The sequence below is a fragment of the Nyctereutes procyonoides genome, unplaced genomic scaffold (genome assembly GCF_905146905.1).
Source record: "Nyctereutes procyonoides isolate TBG_1078 unplaced genomic scaffold, NYPRO_anot_genome, whole genome shotgun sequence".
Classification (NCBI taxonomy): domain Eukaryota; kingdom Metazoa; phylum Chordata; class Mammalia; order Carnivora; family Canidae; genus Nyctereutes; species Nyctereutes procyonoides.
The window spans coordinates 838,067-856,793 of NW_026575045.1; positions in this window are offsets into that span (position 1 = coordinate 838,067).

Sequence of the window (18,727 nt, forward strand, 5' to 3'; positions counted from 1 at the left end):
GTGCCGCCAGACTGCGTGGCCATCGGGGGACAGATCGGGGGAAAGCTCCACGGGGAAGTCAGGTCATGGCCTGAAATCCTCCGTGCGTGCTGTCAAGTTCCGACCACAGTCATGGTGAGCAAAGGTGTTTTGGGCTGCGCCACCTTTATCTTCAGAACGCAAATTACTCAATGTGGCGACTCTGAATTGCTTCCTTCAGTCATGCATTTATATTCTGCCCTATTTCAAAAAAAAAAGTTCTAAGGTGACTTAGAGACATACAAACAATACAAAATAGAAAAATAACAGAGGATGTCAGATGAAAATTAGAGGTGAGAAGAATATGACTGATACGTACTATTTACTCTGGATTTGGAAGCTCCAGACAAGGCCCCTGTACGTCCCGTTCTCTCTTCAAGTCATAGGGTCAGCCTGCTTTTTCTTCCTCCTGTTTTCTCTGTTTCTTTCCCCAGAGCTTTTCCAGAGTTACCAGCCTGCATCAGAACTGTTCTCCCAAGGGTTCGGGCATTTGTCACCATGTCTGGAAGGCAAGCTTCAGGTGGATGGGTTTCCCACAGGAGTTCCAGGAGTGACCTGAGAAGGGACCCACCCTAAGGAGAGAGGGGCTCGAAATCTACAGGTTTAGCCAATGACCACAGGCCAGCATCAGAGAAGAGGGCTATAATGCCTTAAAAGAACTGAGGCAAGAATCTGAACTTTCAGGAGCCACAGAGTGCACTGTACTGACACGCAGAAATCCAAGAGCTGCAACCTTGGAGCTGAGTCTCTACAAGCTCCGGGTCTTGGCTGTTGCTGCTGGCTCCAGCCATGAAGAGAACAGGAATGTGGAGAGAGAGGAACAAAATGATGTACGTGGAGGCCAAGAGGAATGGGTCTTGGCACCATGTGACGCATATTCACCACAGTGGGCAGGATTTTAGGGGAGCTCAATTTTTCCAGAGCAGTCAAAGGCAAACTTCCTGCTTTGTGACCCTACTTTTATTCCTAGCAGGGAGGAGCTTGGAACACAAAGCTACATCTGCTTCCTGAGGTTGATTCTATGAGTCCTAAATTCACATCTAGAACCTGCCCCTACCTGCCACCTCCCTATTTATTTTTATTTCTATTTTTTAAAGATTTTTATTTATTTATTCATGAGACACATAGAGAAGCAGAGACAGTAGAGGGAGAAGCAGGCTCCCCGCAAGGAGCCCAATGCGGGACTGGATCCCAGGACTCCAGGATCACGACCTGAGCCAAAGGCAGACACTCAACCACTGAGCCACCCAGGCGTCCCCCCCCACCCCAAACATTTAATGATCTAGCTTCACCTGTCGTTCTCACTTCACTCACTCCATGCCCTCTAGACACATGAAAATACCTCTAGAATTTTCAAAAGAGAGCCCTAGTGTTTCACATCATGGTGGCTTTTCAGATTGCTCACTCTGCCACATTTGCCTTTTCTCCCCTCTGTTCTTTCAAGTATTTTCTGATCTTTCCTCGTATACTTCTGCCAGATAATATTGGCCTCTCCATGGTGGTGTTCATGAAGTGTTCCATCCAGACCTCATGATTGCAGCTCTAACACTTCTGTGTTATGTGTCTGTGGATATGCTTGTTTTCCTCCATTAGCCTCTCTAGATGAGGAACCGCTTCTGATTCCTGGCTGTAAATGCATTGCCTAGAGTATGGACTAGCACCAATAGGTGCTTAATAAACATTTATAGAAAAAGTGAATAGATGCACTTGCAGATCCTCCTAGAAGCATCCTCTTTACGAAGTTGGACAGTGGGGAGAAAGCTTGGTCTCCAGATATGTTGAATGTTCTGCTCTGCATTAGTATTGAAGCAAAATTAGAAAAGAAGACCACACATGGATACACAAAAGAGAAAGTCTTAAATGGCTTTTATTATTTCAGCAAGTAAAATAATTGAATGCAAAGTTACTGTCTTTTGTTTGTCTGTAACTGGCATAAAAACACCCTGAATGCTCAAGAAATATTAAAAATCATAAAATTGTCTTGAGATGAGGTCAATAAACAGAACATTATTAGCATAATTCATGTGCAAGAGACCACTGTGCTTTGGTCTGAATTACTCCTGTAAATGAACACAAAAGAAAAATTTTATATAAATGTGGTGGATAAGCTGCCTGAGTTCCCTAAATTGACACCAACTGCCCACTCAATTGCACAGAGGATTCACTTTCTAAATTTGGAAATTAATTACTGTATAACTGCTTGTCTTACATTTGTAAGGAAAGCAAGAAGAAAGCATAAGTCCATTAAAAACTTGGGCCATATATGGCAGAGAGGAGAATGAAATCACCAGTGGTAAGGGGTTTTAATTTTATTATTATTTTTTAAATGATTTTGTTTATTTATTTATTTATTTATTTATGAGAGACAGAGAGAGAGAGAGAGAGAGAGAGAGAGAACAAGCAGGGGAGAAGGAGAAGCAAACTCCCTGCCAAAAGGGAATCCGATGCAGGACCGTGGTATCATGACCTGAGCCAAAAGCAGACATTTAGCCACTGAGCCACCCGGGCACCCCTCAATTTTATTATTTTTCAAACTAATGTTTTTGTAAAAATGATAGTTGCTCCTTAAAGGAAAAAAGTCAGGAAATGCAGGGAAGTATGAATAAGAAAGTAAACTAAAAAGATCACCTGAAATTCCACCATCCAAAAATAACCCATGTATGCATTCCGAGAACATCATTCTGGAATTTTGTCCCATTAAAATCCTGGAGGACAGCCTGTTGGACAAGAATTTGCAAAGAAGCAGGTGAATTAATTTTGGAAGACTCCATTTGAAATAAACAAGCGCTAAACATGCCAGTTACAATCCCATTTTTTTAAGGTCTCTTCTCACCACGTGTATCCAAAAAAGCAACAGAACAGACAAAACTAGAGAGTCAGCAAGGTTACTCAAGTAGAGAACATTCAACCAAATTACTCATTCTTAAAATGGATCATTTTCTCACACTTTTCAATCAGGAATTTTCAATGTCATGTTTATTTTGAATCCTAACGCATTCTGATACACAGCTTGAGCTCAGCCCATGTGACTACCACATACTGAGCTTCCTCACCTTCCTCCCCTCTGCTGCAAAGTTTATTTATATTTCCACGGTCATCAACTGCAAGGGGGGACAGGAGAAAGGAAAAAGGAAAGCCCAAGAGACACTAACAAACCAATGCAAAGTTGCTTGCCATGAACAGGAATTGTCTGAAATAGGTTGTTTCTTACATAAATATAGAAGGATCATAATTTTCCTATCTACTTGTACCTAAGGTGCAACAATAATACTAAATATTTATAAAGTTCCTGTCTGCTAGGGAGCTCAAAGAAAAATATTTATGTAAGTGATCTCAGTGGTTGTCCGGCATTCAAGTAGGGAAGCTGAAGCATTTTCTCTCTTGTGTGAATAGGCTTAGTTAACAGACTAAAAGTTGGTCACTGGTGCAAGTTCATACTAAGAGTCGGGGGCAAAAAAGCCAAAAATAGAACTTTGCTTCCTTCCTTCTTCCTTCCTTTCTTCCTTCTCCCCTTCCTTTTCTTTCTTTCTTCCTTCCTTTTCTTCCTTCCCTCCTTCCTCCTCTCCCTTTCTTCCTTCTTTCTTTGCCTTTTTCTTTTCTTCTTTCTTTCTTTCTTTCTTTTTCTTTCTTCTTTTCTTTCTTCTTCTTCTTCTTTTTCTTCTTTCTTCCTTCTTCCTTCCTTCCTTCCTTCCTTCCTTTTTCTCCTTCCTTCCTTCCTTCCTTCCTTCCTTCCTTCCTTCCTTCCTTCTTTCCTTCATTTTCTTTTACTTCCATATTTTGCCTTCCTCCTTTAGCCTCTTTAGATCAGGAACCCTTTCTGGTCCCTGGTTGTAAATGCATTGTCTAGACCAGCATGCAGTAGGTGCTTAATAAATATTTGTAGAAAATATTTGTTACCTCATTTTATATATATATATATATATATATATATATATATATTTAAGCTTCATTTATTTATTTGAGAGACAGCATGAATGAGTGGGGGGGGGGACAGAGGGAGAGACTCTCAAGCAGACTTCACACCCAAGCAGAGCTGGATGCGGTGTTCCATCTCATGACCCTGATCATGACCTGAGCTGAAATCAAGAGTTGGATACTTAACTGAGCCACCCAGGTGCCCCCCTAAAATAATAATTTAAAGCAATCAGGTCATCATTATGACACTCTCTTCCAGCAGAGCTAATATTTTTCATATAAGCAAGATGCTATGACACATTATTAGCCCAATGATAGACTCTTCATTGTAATAATGGGAGAAAGTAATGGTGAGTGTGGGTGAATGAAAAAGGTGAGGCAATAGTTCATTTACTTTTATTATCAGGAGCCTGAGATGGGCTTAACTGACTTCTTGAGGTTACTTTGCAATGGAGGGCCAATTGGCATTGGAAATCACTCTTAGGCTCCTACATATGAAAATAAAAATAACAGCAAGCAAACCATTTTCTCTGTTGCAAAACCTACATTTTGGCATTATCTATAAACTATGCTCTGAAATAAAATTGTTTCAACTTTAAAAAGTCTGTAAAAAAAAAAAGTCTGTGAAAGAAGAAAGTAATAGTCCTTTTTATCACTAATGACCATCTGTTAGCATTTCCCTTTGATGTCTATCAATGATGTGGTAGGGAAGAGGTTGATTTATATTAGATTTGGCTTATATTACTGCAAAGCCATGCCTAGAGAGTTGTTTGGGTATTGACAAGAGCAATAGGCCCTGGAATTTTACTCTTCGTCAGAATAATCTATAGCTTATTGAAAATAACCATGTCCTCACACTTTGGCAAACTGCCCTTCTATGGGGATGCAGTGACATTAGCTGTCAGTGATTGTGGGAGGAGAAATGAGGGGTGATAAAATGTGCTGAGTTAATCCTACGAATGTCAGTTTTGGAAAGAACCTGGTTAGTACTCTCATCCTGGAGCTGGAGAAAGAAGTCCTAGAGAGAAGCGAATTGCTCACAGTTACAATGTTTTTGTTTTTTTTTTTTTTTGCTTGTTTGTTTATTTGTTTACGAGATACAAACAGGATGGTTGGGTGCCTGGCATAATTAATAACAGTATCTGGCTCCTTCCACATCCTTCTCTTTACAGTTAATTCTTTTAGATGTGTCATACTCAACCTTGGTTTAACAAAGTTCTAACCTCTTGTGAACATGTTTGGGGAAAAAATAGAGAGGAAGAAGACAACATGAATGTGGTGCTGGTCTCTCCAAGCCTAGGGCCCCCCAGATATCATCCTCCTGGCTGTGCGGTAGATCTAGCATGTAAGTACTTGTGCTTAGACTGTGTGCTTAGACTTCTATGGCCATCAATTTAAAGGAAAGCCTGTGTGCTTATATGAAATGAGCAACCAGTATCAATTCCAAACTGAATACAAAGTTGGCTCCACTCGGAGGATGAGATGATTCAGTGCCACTTGATTCCAAAATTCTGCATGTGGCTTTGGAAAAATTTAAAGAAATCTGTACTGTAATAATAATAAAAAAAAGAACAGATATATAAAGATAAAAACGTAGTTATTTAAAAAGCTCATTGAAGTCATTACGATCATTACTACGCATAATAAATAATAAAAAGAAGTTTCCTTAAATAAAAAACTGGAGTAATTAGCAATTATTTTTCCATGTGGAAACTGGCAAATGTAAGACATAGGCTGGGATAAGAAGCAAGATGCGGCAGCAGGCCAGGGCAGGTAGGAGACCCGGTAGGAAGGTATTATGGTGCCAGTGTCCCCAGGTGTGGCAGAGCAGACAGGATGCTTCCCAGCCCCTCTGGGCCCACAGCTCTGTCAGAGACAGTGAACAGGCCACAAGAAATAGGCCAACACCATTTGAGAGAGCAATAGGAGCTGAGAAGGAAAATTAAAAAAGGGTAATGGGCCAAAGTGTTGAGAACGGAAGAGGTGGGCAGCGCCAGAGGGCACCTTCAAGAAGACAACTTCTGAGCTGAGACCTGGATGTTGACTGGGATATGCCCAGGAAGATCCACAGGAAAGGTTTCCCAGAAGGAACAGCAGTGCAAAGACCCTGCCTTGAAGGGTGGACGGCAACCAGAGGTTGCCCCACAGGGAAATGGAGTCCAAATTCCAGCCCAGTTCTGTGTGACCCACGGCCCCATGGTCTTCCTACTACATTGCCTCTCGACACAAAACTTCTGGCCCCTGAGAATTTATCTTTTGGATTTAGCGTGAGTCGAGAGCTCTTTGGAGAAGGCTGCTGTGCAGCATTATTTGATAGTGAAAGGCTGGAAAGCACCAAAACCCAATTGCAGAAGAATGGCTAAGCAAATCATGGCCCACTTCACAAGGAATCTCTTGCAGCAGTTGAAAATGCTAATTATAAAGATGGAAACACAGGGAAATGCCTGTGGTAATACATTAAATAAGAAAAAGCCCCATGCAAAGTGGTCTATAGGCCATGATTACAATCGTGTCAAAATATGCGTAGGGACTGAGAGAATGTAAAGGTGAATATACTTGTGTGTTTGGTTGGTGGGGTTGTTTCTGTCATGTTCAAAATTGCACTTTGCAGTTGTTAATTTGTTAACCCCCCAAAGCCCAGTTTAGGTTTGCTTGCCTCCATCACCTTTGGTAAGGCATCAACATGATAACTTCATGGAGTTATCCTGAGGATACTATGTTCTAGCTTCTCACAGTGCCCTGTACCTTTTCTTCATGGCGCTTAAGGCAGGACAAAGTTAATTGATATCCCAGTTTGTGCTTTACATGTTCTGCCTCCAACCACCCCACACTCTATTTTTTTTTTTAAGATTTTTGTTTATTTATTCATGAGAGATACAAAGAGAGAGAGAAGCAAAGACACAGGCAGAGGGAAAAGCAGGCTCCATGCAGGGAGCCTGATGTGGGCCTCAATCCTGTGACTCTAGGATCACGCCCTGGGCCGAAGGCAGGCGCTATACCACTGAGCCACCCAGAGATCCCCACCCCACCCCCTTTAAATGTTGTAATTTCTTTTTACTGAAATTTTAGCCCAGTCCTCAAAGACCAAGAACGAAAAGCTTAAAGTCCATAGCTCTTCCCAGCTTTCTTTCTCTCCTCAGCTTTTGAAAAACTAAACTCATTGAAGAGATCATACTGGGGGTGAGGGGCAAAGGAAGAGACTCTATGGATTACTGCTCCTATAACAGCCATATAACAGCAAGGGACTGCGTGCCTGGCCTCCAAGATCCTACAACCCAAAGGGATTAATAAATATCATTACAGAAATGTAACTAATACAAAATATTTATTATGAACCATATCATTTTCATGGAAAAAAATACATATACACATACGTATGCACAAAAAAAGGAAATGTGTTTATTTCCTATGCTGCAAGATTTTATTTCCTCTCAGTTATAAATTGAAGCTCTAGTCTTAATCCTTTGGAAATTTCTACATTTAAAGATCCATATTAGAAGTTAAAGAAATTACAGATGAATTAACTATGAGATTAAAGATTAATTAAGTTAACCTCACATAAATGCAATTTGACCTTCATAAGTCATCTTTTTTCCTCACTTATTTTTTTAAAAAGCTATACATTTTAAACTAAATAATCAGATTGACAGTCACTGCTGTAATTGGCCAGATAATTACTGTCACTTCATTTAGAGCAGGGTTTACCAAAACAGAGTTTGTCAAAACCCCAGGCCATTACAAAGTTAGCCTTAGGAATAAAACTACCAATAATAACGAGAAATTGGAACATGACCAGAAGGGCAATTTCTAGAAAGCTCTAAACTTGGGGAGAATACCACTGTATTCACAATGCCTTTTTCTCTACTTTTTCTCTTCCCATCATGCTTATGGAAATTATTATTTGGTAAAAAACAATGTCAACAGTGCACTTGAGACACTTAAAGAATAAAGAATAATTATCAAGGGGAGGTTATGGACAGAGCGAGCCAGGTGTTGTAACTCTCGGGATACATGATAATATATTGACCATGATAATGATAATGATCATCACAATGATAATAATACATTTACAGAGTGCTGCAAGTATGTTACATGAATTGTCTCATTTAAACTTCAGAGTAACTTTATGAGGTCAGTAGTGTCTATTTAGAGGAAATTGAGGAAGAAAATTGCTTTTCGATATATATAAGAGAAAGACAACAAGATCTCTCAATTGTGAAAGGAAGAAATCCTTTATAGTATGAAATACTTATTATTACCACAAACTGTTACAGATCCTAGGAAATTTTTTATATCTCTTATCAAACCACTCTATCAGTAGAATTTTTATTGAATCAAAGCAAAATAAAAAACAATACCACAGAAAACCAATTTGCTACAGATGTTTGGAGCTTTTCTTGACACAAATCTCTAAAACTTTATGTGGTTACTGAGTTCCCAGAGGAATGGCTATACGCTGACCTTGGTCATATGGCAATGGAACATATGAAAATTTAACGGTGAGGGACATGATGTGAAGAGGTGAGGTAAGTTGGAGTGAAATTGAAGGAAGTGAGTCATGTGTTTATATTTTATTTCTCTGTTCCCCCGCACACACACACTCGTTCACACACACACATACACTTTAAGGTAATTCAATTATTTTTGTTAGGGAGAATGGTAATTATCAATCCATTTTCTCCTTTTTTCAGATGTTAGAAGAAGACAACTAGAGGTCCTAAAAACTCAGGCTTCATGCAACATAAAATGAGAGTTGATGTCTTATAAAGAACAACTTAGAAAAAAAATCTAGCTCTCTTTTTCAAGTGTGTAATCAGCACTTAGAATCACAGCAGCAAAAAGTCATGGAGAAAATCGCCCTGATCATATTTTTCTCAAATGGTAGGCTTATTTTGTGACTCCCAGTGACATTAGAGAGTGAAGGCATTTAGATAATTCTGACCATAACTAAAAGCCTTAACCAGTTAATGGGTATGAAATATTTTGAAAATTTGTCTTAAAAACAAACCTGACAAGGTTCTATTATTGCTACTTATATTGCAGGTCTGTAAAGTCAGAAAAAAAAAATATCCAAGGGAGTCAAAAAGCATCATGATGTGGGATACAGACCAGAGAAACCAAAATATTATCTCTGTATCTCTAATACTGCTGAAAAGCTTTTTTACCTATCATAACCAATGTTTTGATTTGAAAATATTTCCAAAATATCTATCCTTGAAGGTAGGTTTATCCATGTAAAATTATGTAAGACATGTAAGTCTTCCAGGAAAGGGAATTGAGCTGACCTATGGGATCACTTTGACCTGCCTCCCCAAAGAGGAAGCCACATGATCGGCCGCAACAGACCCTCCCTGTCTCCACTCTTCCTCCTTTAAAAGTGATGCTTTAATTTGGTCTTGTAGAAGTTCCCGGATCAATTCATTTCCTAAGGAAACAATAAGTAATACCATGTAAAGAACATTAATTTTAATTCTCTAATTCACTGTGAACCAAAGCAAATACCATATCATAAAAAGCACATTATTTGAGAGTCAAGTTAAGCAAACTGATACATCCTATGACAGTAATTTCTTAAGGCACATTTATTGTCAATTCTGAATTACCTAATGAAGCAAATGACCCCTTTAATATGAAGAAATTACCTGAAAGGTGTTTGTCTAAGGTGGTATGAATTCTATTGTTTTTTTGGTGACCAAAAGGGGGAAAGAGAAAACTAGAAAAAGCAGCAGGTTGAATCCCACTGAATGAGTCAGGAGAGGGAGAAATAAGGGACAGGGTGACAGAGGAGTACAAGTCCTGCCAACGTCAGTCACATGGCCTTAGCCGGCATTGTGTCCATCTCCTTGATAGCCCATTTCAAGGTAACTCCCATCAGTCATGGCCATCGCGGTGTTTGGCTGGTTTGTGGTCTTTCACAATAGAAATAGCTCTCTTTCTAAACCCGAGAGTAGATGCTTGCGATGTTCTAACAGAAAGCCAAAACATAACTAGATTATCCAAGACAGCTCTGCCCAGCTAACTATGATATTGATGGGGGGTGTAGTGTGGTAATAAGTTGGTGCAATGGGAAGATAGCAGGAGTAGAGCTTATCTAAAGGAAAGTTAAAGATTAAAATAAAATTCGAAAGTATATGTTAGATCTGAGATCAGACTTATGAGCAGTCTTTGATGTAGTTTGTTTAGTAGGATGGGCTCCATGTATAAGACAAGTCTTGGTGGGGGGGGGAGGGGAGCACCAGATGTTTATAATCAGAAAGTTAAGAAAAAAAGTGATTTTTATAGAAAAAGCAGTTTAAAAGATAAGAAATACAACTCAAATTGATAGAAAAAAATGGTCACAGTATACGTTCTATTGTGAAGGAGTTATTTTATTCAGCTTTTGGTAAGTAGCTACCAGGATTTAGAAACTTTTGTATTTTTATCAATGTTTAAAAATTATTAGATGAGCCAATTTTTGTGAGAACTTCTAAATAAGCAAACAGAAAGAAAACCCATGTGTACTGCTGAAGCCAAGCCTTTCTAAGAAACCATCAAAGCCCCCAAAAAGAATACTTCCTTAACTCATTGGGATTAATCCCTTGAAATGTTTTTTTGTTTGAAATGTATGAGTTTTTTTAATAATAAATTTATTTTTTATTGGTGTTCAATTTGCCAACATTCAGAATAACACCCAGTGCTCATCCCGTCAAGTGCCCCCCTCAGTGCCCGCCACCCAGTCACTCCCACCCCCCGCCCTCCTCCCCTTCTGCCACCCCTAGTTCATTTCCCAGAGTTAGGAGTCTTTATGTTCTGTGTCCCTTTCTGATGTTTCCCACACATTTCTTCTCCCTTCCCTTATATTCCCTTTCACTATTATTTATATTCCCCATATGAATGAGACCATATAATGTTTGTCCTTCTCCGATTGACTTACTTCACTCAGCATAATACCCTCCAGTTCCATCCACGTCGAAGCAAATGGTGGGTATTTGTCGTTTCTAATGGCTGAGTAATATTCCATTGTATACATAGACCACATCTTCTTTATCCATTCAACTTTTGATGGACACCGAGGCTCCTTCCACAGTTTGGCTACAAATATATGAGTTTTAATTTAGACTGCATCCCAGGCTGTCACTTGGTTTATTTATTTACAAATAAATAAACTTTTGGGATCCCTGGGTGGCGCAGCGGTTTGGCGCCTGCCTTTGGCCCGGGGCGCGATCCTGGAGACCCGGGATCGAATCCCACGTCGGGCTCCCGGTGCGTGGAGCCTGCTTCTCCCTCTGCCTGTGTCTCTGCCTCTCTCTCTATCTCTGTGACTATCATAAATAAATAAAAATTGAAAAAAAATTATAAAAAAAAAACAAATAAATAAACTTTTGAGAACCCGTGCGCCTGTAAGTGTAGACACTGGCATACCTCACTGAACAAAACTGATTTTAAAAAAATCTGTCCCCTCATGGAGCTTGTATTCTAGTGATTTAAGTAACCAGGAAGCATGAGAAGATGAATCAAATTCCAGATAGATGTCCAGAAGATGTCAATTCCTGACATGTTTTTTACCCCTTTTGAAGTGAATATGGAACACATTTTTCCTAATATAAAATCATTTTTGAAATACTATCACTTTCTTATTGTGAGCTCTATGAAAAGAAAGAACAAATTAAGGGCCTCCTTTTTCCTAAATAAATAAAGTGTTGAAATGTTTTGCTCCATGTGGTAAGAATTATCGGAACATGGAGACTATAACTAAAACAAAGGAAAAATTGGGGGAAGAGTATTTATATAAGACAGAGCTGCATCAAGATACTATTAGTGGAGCCAAGACACAAAGTTTAAATCATCATAAAGAAATAATGCATCTAAGCTCTAAAGAAACAAACGGAGATGTGCCGGAGATGTGCCGTTCTGAGCAGGACCAGCATAAAATTTTCACAAAGGTTTGAAATGCTAATGCATTTTGTTATGTGATATCCCAAAGCATAGCTGTCTAAAGTATCAAATAAACTTATTAGGAAGTAAATTCACTCAACCAAATGGATGTTTGGGTATGACATTTTGAATTATTAGCTTTGTTACCTAAATATTGTCATCTCTTCCTGTCTTCTATGTACTCAAATTGCTTCACATACAATTATTCTTTGGGTCCCTGGGTTCCAGCCTCACTTTTGTAGTCTGATTTCTCTACATCCAGACTTCAACCTCCAGACCCCCTGCCTCTGACACACATACACACACACAGTTAGAATGCATCTCTAACTTCATAATGCATTTCATAACTACAAGTTTAAGAACACGTATGTGTTATGGGATGGATAGCTCCCTGTGCCTATCCCGTACATACAGCATCTTTCTATTTCACACATTTTTGCAAAAGTTAAAACTCAGTTATCCAGTCTACACTTGAAAACAGATTACAGTTTTTAGGAACACAGTAGAAACTGAATCCTTTCTTCTGATACACATGCAGCCAGTTGTTGAGAAACTTCTGCATATCCTGGAAAATATCCCCCCCCCCACCACACACACACAATCTTAGACTACTCAGCAAATGAAAACATTTGATTTAAAGCAAATTCAGATGCTAAAGCATTATTTCACTGCTTTCACTCCATTATTTCACTCCAAGTACAGGTACAGTTTGCTTTCCAGCATAAATAGGATTATATTGGACGCATCTTCAGATGGTACATTCTCTAAATGTATGATATCAAATTAAATAAACCCAGCTGTGATGACAGTGATAGCAGTGACTAATCATTGTCATTTATGATTCTTTTTCTCACTCAGTTCACCTCTTCCTCCCTCTTCCCTCCTTCCATGTGTGTTTTTTTTCTCTGTCTTTCCCTGTCTTTCTTCCTTCTCTTTCTATTAGCAATATACCTATAGGTAATAAGCTATGGGTTCAATTTTTTAGAAAATGAAGAGCATGGACTTTGGAATAGGAGACCACCTGGAATTGAATCCCAGCCCTGCCACTTACCAGCTGTGCAACCTTAGGGAAGTTAGTTAACTTCTCTGTGATTCATTTTTTTATCACGTATAAAATGTGGGTACAATCACTAGCTATCTCGTAGGTTGAGTTTGTACTTAGAAAATCCTTAAAGACTGACACTAGGACGTACTATATAAGTACACGCTAAATAAAATAAATAAATAGGCCTAAAGACAAAACTGTTCTTTGCTCCTAGAAATACTACTCTAGAACAAAACCACAGAATGTTAGTCAAGCCACTCAGGCTTTTTTCGTTTGCACCCATCCACTGCACCTGTTCTCGCAGGGCAAATATATTCTATTTCAAGAAATCGAAATGGATTCCATTTGTCCAGTTAATTCACATGTGTAAATAAGGCTTCCAGTGGTTATCCATTGTTTCCATTCCATTAGTCATAAATGAAAGGGAGGATTCCTTCGGAATTAGTTGTCAGTGAAGAAGTAGTGTGGAGACGGAGAAAAGGACAGCAGAAGTGACTGAAAATAAAATCCAGGAAAGCTGACAAAAACATTTACAAACCCTGTGATTAAAAGCACACAGAGTACCATTGACCTCGGCTGACTCCAATAACACGGTTAGAAGAGAAGTGGTCTACTCCAGCATGTTCTTAACCATGAATACAGAGGTGAAGACTTTCAGAAAAAAAGGACATCAAAGGGAAAGAATGAAAAGGCAAGGGGTCCCATCCAACCTCACTGGATGAGCTGGGCTTAACATCTTTTTCCCACAGACTGACCAGACCAGCCACTTTAACCTGGAGTGTGAATTTTCCCCAAGGCTGGCAGAGGAGCCTGTGAGGGGAGTTAGGGTGGTACCTGGGATCCAGGTGCATGTTGAAATTAGAGATGGACCTTTCATTCCCTTGTCTCTTGAGAGGTGCCTGCCTGAGTTCCTTGAGTTGGACTTGTATGAATAAAGCCCCTCTCAGACTTGCAAACTCCCCTGGAGGCTTTTGACATCACTTGCAAAATACTCACTTTCCTATGAGCTGCCTCCTGTTGCCCTCTGACCTAATGGAAAGATCTAGTTCCTGAGAGAGTTCTGAAATAGCCATTCATGTACAAGAAAGTTAAAACACACATCTGTGGACCTAGGAAATCATTTTTAAGTAATCATTAATTCTGGAAATTTATTTTTTTAAGGTTTTATTTATTTATTCATGAGACACAGAGAGAGGAAGAGACACAGGCAGAGGGAGAAGCAGGTTCCCCACAGGGAGCCCTATGTGGGACTCAATCCGAGGACTCCGGGATCATGCCCTGAGCCAAAGGCAGGCGCTCAACCACTGAGCCATCAAGGCGCACCTAATTCTGGAAATTTAAAATGTGAAAGGGTAATTTTTTAATGCTTCTTGATTTCTAATTTACTAAATGGCTATTTAATATCGACTCTCAAAAGAAATGGAGTAAAGTGTATATAGCAAGAAAAAAGGGCCCTAAATATTTTAATCTATTATCTATACATTCATCAAGAAAAAGATAGGGAAGGACGCCTGGGTGGCTCAGCAGCTGAGCATCTGCCTTCGGCTCAGAGCATGATCCCCAGGTCCAGGGATTGAGTCCCACGTCAGGCTCCCTGCATGGAGCCTGCTTCTCCCTCTGCCTGTGTCTCTGCCTCTCTCTCTCTCTCTCTCTCTCTCTCTCTCTGTGTCTCTATGAATAAATAAATAAAAATCTTTAAAAAAAAAGAAATCAAAAACACCCACTGCTCATCCCATCAAGTGTCCTCCTCAGTGCCTATCACCCAGTTACCCCAACCCTGTGCCACCTCCCCTTCCTCAACCCTTTGTTTGTTTCCCAGAGTCAGGAGTCTCTTATGGTGTGTCTCCCTCTATAAATTTTGCCATTCATTTCCCGTCCTTTCCCCTATAATCCCTTTCACTATTTCTAATATTCCCTTATGAGTGAAACATAAAAATTGTCCTTCTCCGATTGACTTACTTCACTCAGCATAATACCCTCCAGTTCCATCCACATTGAAGCAAATGGTGGGTATTTGTCGTTTCTAATGGCTGAGGAATATTCCATTGTATACATAAACCACATCTTCTTTATCCATTCATCTTTCGATGGACACCGAGGCTCCTTCCACAGTTTGGCTATTGTGGACATTACTGCTATGAACATCGGGGTGCAGGTGTCCGGTGTTTCACTATATCTGTATCTTTGGGGTAATCCCCAGCAGTGCAATTGCTGGGTCATAGGGTAGCTGTATTTTATAACTCTTTGAGGAACCTCCACACAGATTTTCAGAGTAGCTGCACCAGTTTGCATTCCCACCAACAATGCAAGATGGTTTTCCTTTCTCCACATCCTTTCCAACAATTGTTGTTTCCCGTCTTGTTAATTTTCACCGGTGTGAGGTGGTATCTCATTGTGGTTTTGATTTGTATTTCCCCGATGGTAAGTGATGCGGAGCATTTTTCATGCGCTTGTTGGCCATGTCTATGTCTTCTTTGGTGAAATTTCTGTTCATGTCTTCTGACCATTTCAAGATTGGATTGTTTATTTCTTTGCTGTTGTGTCTGATAAACTCTTTATAGATCTTGGATACTAGCCCTTTATCTGATATGTCATTTTTAAATATCTTCTCCCATTCTGTAGGTTGTCTTTTAGTTTTGTTGACTATTTCTTTTGCTGTGCAGAAACTTTGATCTTGATGAAGTCCCAATAGTTCATTTTTGCTCTTGTTTCCTTGCCTTCATAGAGGTATCTTGTAAGAAGTTGCTGTGGCCAAGTTGAAAAAGGGTGTTGCCTGTATTCTCCTCTAGGATTTTGATGGATTCTCACATTTAGATCTTCATCCACTCTGAGTTCATCTTTGTGTCTGGTGTAAGAGAATACTCTAGTTTCATTTTTCTGCACGTGGCTGTCCGATATTTATTGAAGAGACCACCATTTATTGAAGAGACTGTCCTTATTCCAGTGGATAGTCTTTCCTGCTTTGTTGAATATTAGTTGACCATAGAGTTGAAGGCCCATTTCTGGGTTCTCTCTTCTGTTCCATTGATCTATGGGTCTGTTCTTGTGCCAGTACCACACTGTCTTGATGATCACAGCTTTGTAGTACAACTTGAAATCCGGAATTGTGATGCCCCCAGCTCTGGTTTTCGTTTTCAATATTCCCCTGACTATTTGGGGTCTTTTCTGATTCCACACAAATCTTAAGATTATTGTTCCAACTCTCTGAAGAAAGTCCATGGTATTTTAATAGGGATTGCATTGAACGTGTACATTGCCCTGGGTAGCATTGACATTTCACAGTATTGATTCCTTCAATCCATGAGCATGGAATATTTTTCCATCTTTTTGTGTCTTCCTCAATTTCTTTCAGAAGCATTCTGTAGTTTTTAGGGTACAGATCCTTTGCCTCTTTGGTTAGGTGTATTCCTAGGTATCTTATGCTTTTGGGTGCAATTGTAAACGGGACTGATTCTTAATTTCTCTTTCTTCAGTCTCATTGTCAGTGTATAGAAATGCCACTGATTTCTGGGCACTGATCCTGCCCACTGTCGAATTACTATATGAGTTCTAGCAATCTTGGGGTGGAGGCTTTTGCGTTTTTTACCATGTCATCTGTGAAGAGGCAGCGTTTGACTTCTTCTTTGACAATTTGAATGCCTTTTATTTCTTTTTGTCATCTCATTGCTGAGGCTAGGACTTCTAGTACTATGTTGAAATAGCAGTAGTGAGAGTGGACATCCCTGTCATGTTCCTGATCTTAGGGGAAAGGCTCCCAGTGCTTCCCCATTGAAAATGATATTTGCTGTGGGCTTTTCATAGATGGTTTTTAAGATGCTGAAGAATGTTCCCTCTATCCCTACACTCTGAAGAGTTTTGATCAGGAATGGATGCTGTATTTTGTCAAATGCTTTCTCTCCATCTATTGAGAGGATCATATGTTCTTATTTTTTCTCTTGTTGATGTGATCTATCACACTGATTGTTTTATGAGTGTTGAACCAACCTTGCATCCTGGGGATAAATCTTACCTGGACATGGTGAATAATCTTCTTAATGTACTGTTGTATCCTATTGGCTAGTACTTGGTGAGAGGTTTTTCATCTGTGTTCATCAGGGATATTGGTCTATAATTCTCCTTTTTGGTGGGGTCTTTGTCTGGTTTTGGGATCAAGGTGACGTTGACTTCATAAACCGAGTTTGGAAGTATTCCATCCCTTTCTATCCTTTGGAACAGCTTTAGTAGAATAGATATTATTTCTTCTTTAAATGTTTGATAGAATTCCCCTGGGAAGACATCTGGCCCTGGACTTTTGTGTCTTGGGAGGTATTGATGACTGCTTCAATTTCCTCACTGGTTATTGGCTTGTTCAGATTTTCTATTTCTTTCTGCTCCAGTTTTGGTATTTGTGGGTTTCCAGAAATGCATCCATTTCTACTAGATTGCCTAGTTTGTTGGCAATATAGCTACTCGTAATACGTTTTTAAAGTTGTTTGTATTTCCTGGTTATTGGCTGTGACCTCTCCTCTTTCATTTGTGATTTTATTAATTTGAGTCTTTTTTCTTTTTAATAAGGTTGGCTAGGGGTTTATCTATCTTATGAATTCTTTCAAAGAACCAACTCCTGGTTTTATTTATCTGTTCTACAGTTCTTGTGGTCTCTATTTCATTGTGTTCTACTTGAATCTTTATTATATCTCTTCTTCTGTTTGGTGTAGGCTTTACTTGTTCTTTCTCCAATTCCTTTAGGTGAATGGTAAGCTTGTGTGTTTAAGTTTTTTCCAATTTTTTTGAAGGAGGCTTGTATTGTGATGTATTTCCCTCTTAGGACCACTTTTTGCTCTATCCCCAATATTTTGAATGGTTGTGTCTTCATTTTCATTAGTTTCCATGAATCTTTTTAATTCCTCTCTAATTTCCTGGTTGACCCATTCATCTTTTAGCAGGAGGCTCTTTAACCTCCACATGTTTGAGTTCCTTCCAAATTTCTTCCTGTCCTTGAGTTCTAGTTTCAAAGCATTGTGGTCTGAAAATATGCAGGGGACAATTCCAGTCTTTTGGTAGTTATTGAGACCTGATTTGTGACCCAGTACGTGGTCTATTCTGGAGAAAGTTCTATGTGCACCTCAGAAGAATGTGTATTCAGTTGCATTCAGATGGAAAGTTCTGTATATACCTGTGAAATCCATCTGGTCCAGTGTATCATTTAAGGCTTTTGTTTCTTTGGTGATGTCGTGCTTAGATGAGCTGTCATTTGCAGAAAGTGTCGTTTTGAAGTCTCCTACTATTACTGTATTATTACCTAAGTATGTCTTTACTTTGGTTATTAATTGATTGATATACTTAGCAGCTCCCACATTAGGGACATAAATATTCATGATTGTTAGGTCTTCTTGTTGGATAAAGCCTTTAAGTATGATATAGTATCCCACTTCATCTCTTACTACAGTCTTTGGGATAAACTTTAATATGAGGATTGCTACCCCAGCTTTCTTTTGAGGACCATTTGAATGGTAAATGATTCTCCACCCCATCATTTTTAGGCTAGAGGTGTAATTAGGTCTCAAATGAGTCTCTTGTAGACAGCAAATAGATGGGTCCTGCTTTTTTATCCAGTCCGGTACCCTGTTTTTGAAGGGATCCTTCAGCCCATTCATGTTCAGAGTAACTATTGAAAGATATGAATTTAGTGTCATTGTATTACCTATACAGTATCTGTTTTTGTGAATTGTTTCTCTGTGCTCCTTCTTTTACAGGGTCTCCCTTAATATTTCTTGCAGAGCAGGTTTGGTGGTCACATATTCTTTCAGTTTCTGTCTATCTTGGAATCTCTTTATCTCTCCTTCTATTCTGAAT